This window comes from Trichosurus vulpecula, chromosome 3 (genome assembly GCF_011100635.1).
Source record: "Trichosurus vulpecula isolate mTriVul1 chromosome 3, mTriVul1.pri, whole genome shotgun sequence".
NCBI classification, from domain to species: domain Eukaryota; kingdom Metazoa; phylum Chordata; class Mammalia; order Diprotodontia; family Phalangeridae; genus Trichosurus; species Trichosurus vulpecula.
The window spans coordinates 43,801,062-43,807,061 of NC_050575.1; positions in this window are offsets into that span (position 1 = coordinate 43,801,062).

The window sequence follows — 6,000 nt, forward strand, 5'->3', positions numbered from 1 at the left end:
CCCTTCCCTTCATCAGAGATAGAGTATAAGGGGATAACTTTCCAGGGTACTGGTGAAAATATTTATGTTTGCTTTTATTATACCTTTGCAAATCTGATGCTAAGTGGTTCAATGGAATTAGGGTATTTGGACCCCTAATATTGTGGGAAAAAAACAGTGAGCCCTATAACTAATGCCAGAGACAGAGATTCCCCAATCCCCCTAAGAGTATTGAATAACCTTCTAGGAAGGGCAAGAGCAAATCATTGTTATATGAGAAATAAGTTTCTCCCCTCTTCTTGAACATTTTCCTAGATTATTGCTTTTCCTCATCCTTTTCTGTTCTCTCTTAAGGCCAACAAAGCAGAACCATACTACATCCAAGCTCTATGTTTGTCTTTCTTTACTCCCTCTGCTGCCCTTGAAAATAACAGGATTTTGAGAGAATATTTGTCTCTTCTCTTCCTATTTAAATGCTAGCACTTGATCTTCATTTATGTAATGTATTTACCTTTTTGTTTTCTCTATTTACATTTTAAAGATTTTACCCTGCACTATTCTTTTCATTAGGAACCTGAAAAATCATCTTTTCTATCAAAACTCCATTTTTTTGCCTTTTAGGATTATATTTAATCCATTTTTAGATTGGAACGTTGCACTGGGCCAGGCTTGGACTCCTCTTTCACCATAGGCTAGGAGGGGCAAGCCCTGATTGATCCTGTTCCCTAAGTCATCTGTAAACCTCTCCAATTCTAAATGAGGAGGCTAGAATTAGCTTCCTCCTCTCCAACCCACCTTATGTCTTGGCTTCTCCTTTTGCTGATCCAACATGGGTCCTAATCATGAACCTTTTTTTTCTCCTTTATTTTCCACGTGCAATTACTAACTAGAAATTGGAGTCACTAGATACTGGAAATCACACTGGTTTCAGGAGTTGGCCCTGTCTCCTGCTATGGTTCCAAAAGGTGTGCCAGTTTTAGGTTTCTTGGGGGGCCCCCGGATATGCACACACTATGTGACCTTGTATCTGTGCACTATGACTTTACTTGGGACTATTGTGAACTAAGAGCACACAAAAATCATAGCTACAGAGCTCAAAAGGACCACAGAAGCCAATCCCTACATTTTGCAGAAGAGAAAACCAGGGCCTAGAGAATGGACTTGTCCAAGGTCACATAGGTAGTAAGCATCAGAGGTGGAGTCTGAAACTAAATGTTTTCTGAATGAAGAACCAATGATGTTATGCAGCCTCTAATGTCTCCTGCATGTAGTAAATTCAGCAAAGCAAAGACCTAAAGGAGAGATGACTCTGAGTATCACCCTTCTTACCCCATGGGATTTTTTAAGGCTTAATAACACTCAGTTCAATCGGCTTTAGCCCTTGGTGCTTAATCACTCAGTTTTCCACAATTTGGTCCATGGTCAACAACACATACAAATATAAAAGTCATTAGACAAATGATGTTTGACAGAAAGTTTTCAGGGAAAAGACATAAGCCTAATCCAAAAATATTTTAGAGGGTGGAGACATTCCAAACATTCCATTCCCTGACTGTGCTGTTGGAATGTGGGCACAGCACAGGAACAATAACTAAGTCTGAAGTATTGCAAGGAAGTGGTTTAATTGCACATGTATAACCTATATCTGATTGCTTACCATCTCAGGAAAGGGGGGAGGGAAGGGAGGGAGGGATAGAATTTGGAACTCAAAACTTTAAATAACAATGTTTTAAAAAACTAACAAAAGTGAACCAAAAAAGGGAAGAGGGAAAGTCAATCCTGGGGTTTTGTGAGGAAAGGTGGATATTTTTTTCCCCTTATAAAGGGCATGAGAAAAACATATGCATTAGGGAAAACATTGGGAAAAAGTTGTGATGATTTTTGTAAATTAAATATGGCAGGACTGGTTAAAATAAAGCTTTTTAAAAATATTTTTAAAAAACTGTATAACTGGAAAAAGGTCATGTTGTGAGGGCTATAATGCATACACTCCACTGATGTCCTCACAATGTCAAGAGAACTTGAGGAAGGCCCCCTAGTAAAATGTGTAAACTCTCTGTAGGAGTGATTTTGTGGACTGACACGGACAAGATTTCCTTCAAGATGAGCAGGAAAGGATGGATTACAATCTGCATTCTTGGAGGGAATACCCACATCAGCAAAATTGCAGAATCATTGGAGTACTGTAGTGTGTATTTGTTTGGGTATCTATTATGCACATAAAGATAGATGCACATATACAAATGTCCATTTATGTGAAAAGTTGGGAATATAAATCTCACTAAAAAATATTCTGAGAGTTCTGAGATATGGTTTGCCAACTGTCCAGAAATTAAATCATAATACCTAATACTAAAATAAAATAGATAATACTACAACTTAAAAAAACATATTGAAGATTTGTTTGCAACTTATGTGTTATTGAATAAAAATTGTTCCTTTGAAGGTCTTTGCTGAATACCTTCAAATTAAGAAATCAATCTAAGATATAATCGATCTCTGAATCAATATCTCTGGAATTTTTGTTATAGTTACTTCATGATTGTGCAGTTCCCTCCTGTGTTAATTGGTAGGCTTAGCCAAAAAGGTGAAGAGGGTCTACAGGTCAAATAACTTTCTTAGCTCTTTCTTCCAGGTCAAAGTAGGGACCTAGACATTGAATACTTTCTGTCTCACAGTCAGAGAATACTGAATTGTTAGAATTAAAAAGGACTTTGAAGCTAATTTAGCTCATCCTTTTCTTAGGTGAAGAAACCAAGGCCCAAAGAATTGAACTGGCAGACAAAGAAGCAAATAGTATTAGCATTTCATGTCTTTAGCATATTGAATTGTAAGGACAGTTTTTGTTTTGGTTTTAAGTGCTTGGGATTTAGTTTTTAAAAAATTAAAATAAAATGAACATATTTTCAATATCCTCAAGAAATCTATGTAAAAATAAAATGCAAAAACTTCTGCCATCACAGCTTTAAAATGATAGAATTGCTTTGGAGGCAAAACTATGAGGTAGAGAGAGTCTGAAAAAAATCTCTAGTAAAATCTTGTTGGCATTTATGTGACATTTTGGCAAAACACCACGGAAACATCTGGTCACATCCTGTCAAACCTAATTTCTTCCCTAAATGCTGTTTTTTAATATGTCACAGTTGTTAAATTTGTAACAAGTAATGCCCTTGAGACTAAACAACACAGCCTGGTATGTAAAAAATGAACAATATATTTACAGCATTAAACCAAAAGGAAATTTTAAATAAACATCTAATTAACTACAAATAGTTTGAGAGTTATTTTTATAGAACATGCCCAATTTATGAGATAACACTAGCAACAGAATATTCTAAATAAACTCTGCTTAAACAAATGTTTTCTTCAATTCTTCTGAAGTACTAAGCAGGGAATGAAATATTTGTGGGTTGGAAGGGAAACCATCATTCACAGATATAGGGTGCATGCGTTACCACCAAAACCCATGGAGAATGAATGCATCAAGGTATTCAGATATTGTGAAATGGCATCAAAGTGGACAGCTAGGAAGAGAAAAACAACCACTAACCACCAGTATTCACATGTGGTCACTTACTCAAGGACCGTGGGCAAGATTCACTTCCTCTGTAACTCCAGAAGAATTTTTCATTCTAGCCTGGAATATCTGAAAAAAATCCCAATATATGAATTTGTCCTATGCCATAGTTTATATACTTACTACATGTACAATGTAATTACATGTACAATGGAATGTTGTACAAAATAGAACTATGCATTACTCCTTTAGTAATTTTTTTTCCTTTAGTAATTTAACTTAGAAAATGGTACTACGTATGTATATGATCTAGTCAATTATTTTTAAAAATTACTTTTGTTTGACATATTAAGCTTCTCCACACTTAGACAACCAGACACTACACACAAAAAATATTTTTCTACTGATTTGAAACCACTAAAGGACTTATATCATCTTTGATGCAACTCAGAGATTTTGGTCATTGTAGATTTTACTATTTATTTGTAACACTGATTACCTTGAACCACTGCCTGAAGGCCAGGTATATTATATTTCACCCCTCACCCAGTGTTCCCTGGTACCTTTTGAGGTATCTAGGCCTTCTGCAAATGGCTCCAGCTGCCACTGATAGTGTTCCAAAGTGTAGGGGGAGTCCCCTGTACCCTGGTTCCATTAAACCACTAAGTCAGATTAGCTTTTACAAAAGAATATTTACTTCAAAGGCATAATCACAAATACATAAACCTACTCTCCCAACACATGGGAGACCTAATTCCCACAACCTCCAGACCACCTCACTGTCTGGGGAGAGGAAGAGGACATTAGGCTTTTAGCTTAGCTCAGTTCCTATAAATCATAATCTTAAGTCCCAGCACTCAAGACCCAGGAGCCCTGACTTCTCCAGGTTTCTCTGCTGGGCTAGCTTATTGCAACATCCTGCCAGCAATCCTGACTTCAAGTTCAGGGTTACTTAAACTCTGGTCTGGTAGGGATCACCACCAGTACCTGCAACTGAAAGGCACAATCAAAAACAGAATAAGATCTCAGAGCCAGCTTAAATTAGAGGAAAAGGAGAAGGTATCAACCCTCCTGGTTCAGTTCCTGGTACCCATGCTACTGTGGGTAAACTATAATCTTTACCAGCCACAGCAGCAGAAAAGAAGCATCAAAAAAAGGCGATGCAGAAAGAGAGTGAACTGGAGGAATTGTCTCAGTCTGGCTGTTTTAAAGATGCCATATGTTCCAGCAAAGCAGCCAATCAAAGGAGGTACATGGTGGGAAAATACAAGATACACAGTGTTTCTATGTTGAGAACTGGACATGCTCGGAATCAGGCCCCTACTTATGTAATGGATACATAGTATCCTTGTAGTTAATTCAGTATTATGACGAGATCTGCCTACAGAGTAGATTTCATACCTTCATTTCAATGTATGCACAAATACAGAACTTTTTTTGTTAATTCAAAATCCTCTTTGAGTGAATCTGGCCCATTAAGAAATTTTTTCTATTCCAAGTTCCCAAATTAAATTTTGGAAAGGTCTTCTACCTTGAGAAATGACATTATCCATCCATTTTGCAGGTGCCTAAGCACCACAGGAGCTGCTTGGTAGTAGCAATGCCCATTCTTTTTTGTTTTATGTCATGCCAGCTATGTTGTTGCAAATAATACTTGTACCATGTTATCAGAGTGCACAATGTTTTCCAAATCCAACCCTAAACATCATTCCTCAATACCCACTCCTGCACACACATTTTTTGTTGACAGAAGCTGATGCTAAAACTGAGACACGATGGGAGCCTGACTTACTATATGTCAGTTGTCTGGAATGACAAGACAATGACAAATGACAACAGAAATAAAAAGTCAACAACAATAACAAGGCGTCAGAGAGGATGCCCAGCTCCATTTGTACCTTTTTATCTCCTTTCAAAATCCTTATTTCTATAGGCAAACTAGCAGTTATTATTTCTGAATATCCATTTGCTAATAGATAAGCCATAATACAAGCATAGAAAAACAGGAAATATAATCTTCTCTATTTATAGCAGATGCTATAATTTGTCCCAAGTTATCTAAGCATATCATGGTAGTAGCAGCCCTAAACTTGTCTTTAGTGAATAAGATACATATTTATGGGGATATTTTGATTCCAGGTGGTGGTGGTAACCAGAAGTGCTCTGTGCTATTCATCCAACAAATACTATTAACCGTCTATTATGTACCTGGTTTAATTAAAGAATAGTCTTTAACTCCTTTGAGGTAGGGAAACCTGGTATGAATGGAAGAAGAATCATATTCTATTACTTTGAGATCTAAGCCATTCCTAATTTTCTTAGTTATTAATGGATATTTCATTAATTCTTTCAGGTCACCATTAGCTTTTGACCTAAAATAGTGTTATGTAAAATTCACTCAAATAACTATAACTTAATCCGAATTCCAAAAGTCTTGGGTTCAAATTATTACGAGTTCTCAGGGAGCTCCTAACAGCCCTGCATCATTGCCCAGTTCTGAATAC